The sequence below is a fragment of the Cupressus sempervirens genome, chromosome 6, assembly GCF_028749045.1.
Source record: "Cupressus sempervirens isolate cs-2001-9-10 chromosome 6, ASM2874904v1, whole genome shotgun sequence".
Classification (NCBI taxonomy): domain Eukaryota; kingdom Viridiplantae; phylum Streptophyta; class Pinopsida; order Cupressales; family Cupressaceae; genus Cupressus; species Cupressus sempervirens.
The window spans coordinates 480,973,965-480,977,110 of record NC_143123.1 but is presented as its reverse complement, the minus strand read 5'-3'; the positions used below and the strand labels follow the sequence as shown (position 1 = coordinate 480,977,110).

The 3,146-nt window shown below is 33.3% G+C and overlaps 1 pseudogene; it reads left to right on the top strand.

The window, feature by feature from the left end:
* Nucleotides 1-436: 436 nt before the first annotated feature.
* Nucleotides 437-2,504, top strand: LOC149553131 (putative glycosyltransferase At3g07620; annotated as a pseudogene).
* Nucleotides 2,505-3,146: the final 642 nt, after the last annotated feature.

Here is a 3,146-nt window from a genome sequence, read left to right as displayed (position 1 = left end):
ATGTTTGGACACTTATTTGCATTCTCCAATAGAAAGAATACAACATTAGAATAACAAAACACATTGTATAAGGAACAAATTTAATCTCAATAAGTGGTAATATAGGACTTACATAGCACATTTACTGCAAGCTCTTTGGTCTAAATCTGCACCTTTGACATTTGGAAAATTGGCTCTGGGTACTCTGAGGAGTCAGAAGAAAAACCGATGTGTCGTATATTCCAATGAATTCTGAAGAAATCCAGGCCCAATGGATCATGTTGCCTGTAATCATGTTTGCTTCAACATAGCCTGTAATCGTATTTTCTTCAACATAGCCTGTAAATGACATTATTGAGTCTTGAGAAATCTTAAATAGGTAGATGGAGATTAAAAAGGCCTGATACAAACTATTTCTAATGTTATCTAGTTCTTCTCAGAGACAACAAAAGCTTTCATGGTCATCAGAACTCATTCAAAACACTACTTATGTTCTGAGTATTGTGTTGTGTCTAGTATTGGCGTGCTCTTGTTTTATACTTATTTTCATTATTCTAACCTCGATAAAGAAAAAAAGTAATTGAAGCTCTTTGACAGTTCAGATGCTAAAAGCAATGAAAACTTCAGCCCATAGTTGCAGGCAAATAAAGGAAAAGACTCATATGAACTTGGAGAAGAGAAGTTGATGCAATGAGGAGAATGGGGCAGGTAATGAACATGTATTCCATAATTATAAGGAGATGAAGAAGAAATTAAAAATTTATGTATACCCGTACGGAGCATAAGACAATTTTGCAAACAAAAAAAATCTACCTGTCAATTTCAAGCCAACAAGAAATTATGCTAGTAAAAGCTACTTTAAGAGGGCTCTAATGCGAAGTAATTTTATCACAGATGATCTCACAGAAGTTGATCTTTTTTTTCTGTCATTCTCCATTGTATGGTTGAGGCATGATCCAAAAGTCAATGCTAGTGGAATTCAAGACTTCATCGGGGCTTATGTTGTCAAAATTACTCAAAATTATCCATATTGGACTAGAACTAATGATGTTGACCATTTCTACATCGCTTGTCATTCAACATGAAGGACAACAATGGAAAAAGAATAAGTCAACTTTAATGCAACTCAAGTAGAGTGTTCTTTAAACTACTTTGTCTCAAGTCATGTAGCACATAAGGGTGTTCCACTCCCTCTGATCCGACCAAGACAAGGAAATTCAGAGGGCCCTACCTCTTTGGAAAAGAGTAAGTTGGCTTTCCTTGCAGGGAAAATTAACTCCATTATTTGTGCTCAACTCATAGGGACATGGAAAAATGATTCAGAGACTTTTATCCATTTTGGAAGGATCTCTACCCCATATTCTAAAGCTCTACTGAAAAGCAAATTCTATGTTGATGTGAAATGACTTTGATGCAGGAGCATCTTGCATCCAAAATAAAGGGGAGACATGTTGAATGTAAAATTTAAAATTTAAAAGAAAAAAAAAAAAAAAAATTGTGGAGGAGAGAGAAAGTGACGAAAATTAGAGGGGAAATAATAAAAAAATAAAAAAAGAGAAAAGAAAGGAAAAGAGGATTTTTATTTTCGAAGTGCATAAGTGGCATAAATAGAAAAATAAGAAAAATAGTTGTCATTACATTAATCGAGGTGTGTAGGTGGCATCTTAGAAGCTTGTGGAAAGTTTCTTAAATCTTGTATTTAATATTTGTTGTGATCCATAAAGGAAATGTAATTTTCTAATTGGGCCACATGGTGGTGCTTAGTTGTAATTCTAGAAGGTTATGGAAGTTTTAGAAGATTGTGGATATTGTGTAGGTGGAATTCTAGAAGGTTGTGGATAAGTCATGCATTGGGTGGTAAGTGCCTATTTAAGCAAGGCATATGAGCATTTCTAATCAAGTTTGAGAAGTAGAAGCTAGAAGGTGTGAAGACTTCAAGGTGTGAAAGCTCTAAAGGTGTAGCTCTTGAAGTAGAAATTCTTGGTGAAGCTCTTAGTGTGCTCTTATTTGGGATTTCTCTTATGTTGAAGAATTTGTAAACTTCTTTTTGAAGAAGTCATATCTATCATATCATCTTGTGGGTGTTGTAAGGATTTTCAAGTATAATAAAATTGCTTGTGGAGCATTTTTTTTATTTCTCTTGGTCTCCGTATTGTTGCTTTCTTGGTTGTGAGTGGGTAAGGGTGGTGTGGCCCTCTATCAGACTTGAAGTTAATATAGAAAGAATAGGAGATGCTCTATTTTACGGGTGTAAACCAATTATAATTGTAAATCATTATGATCTTCCATTCAATGATGTCCTCAACTAGAAATTGTTTTCTCTTATTGTCATAACTCTTGACATTTCATTGTTGAAGGATGTACTTCACAACATAAGCATAAAAGAGTATCAAAAATTAAAGGAGAATATACTTAATATAAGGAAATATTTCTAGTGGCACACACATCCTTTAGACTATGATGCATTTAATATGGTGATGTATGAATTGTGGTTGAGGCATCATGTGTTAAGAATCCCTCTTTGACATAATCTTTTTTTGTGCATGGAGACATCATTGAAAGAAAATTTATTTATGTTAACCAATGGCCTGATTGGCCAACTACAATTTTTTCACCTTTGAGGCTAATAATCAGTTTAAGCAAGTGAACACATCATCCAGGCAAATAGTCATCTTGAACAACTAAGTTCACTAGTACATTAATGATGACTGAAATTGACTAGTTTATGGATCTATAATTATTGTTCTTCTTTTTTCGTATTGAATAATGCATGGTACAAACTCCATCTACTGTAATCGATCTCTATATTTGGACACGAGAGTACTCACTTTTTGTTTCTAAACTCAAGATATATGTATAGTATCTTGATAGAAAACAATGGAAGAACTTTGTTTTCTCAAATAAAAATATAGAATTTACATATCTAAGAAACAAAATGTTTTAATAGTTAGTTACAACATCTAAAAATATAGTTTGAAGTATAAAAAATGAAATAGTGATGAAATTTGAATTCCAAACAACAACCTTTTGGATCTAAATTTCTAACATATGGTACCAGACATTAATGAGATAAATTTATGTGAAGAAGAGTCTAACTGCAGTGTATTGAGGGTTTATCTAGTAGGAGCAGTGCTACTTCCATGAGCAATCCATGCATTGTGCTACAA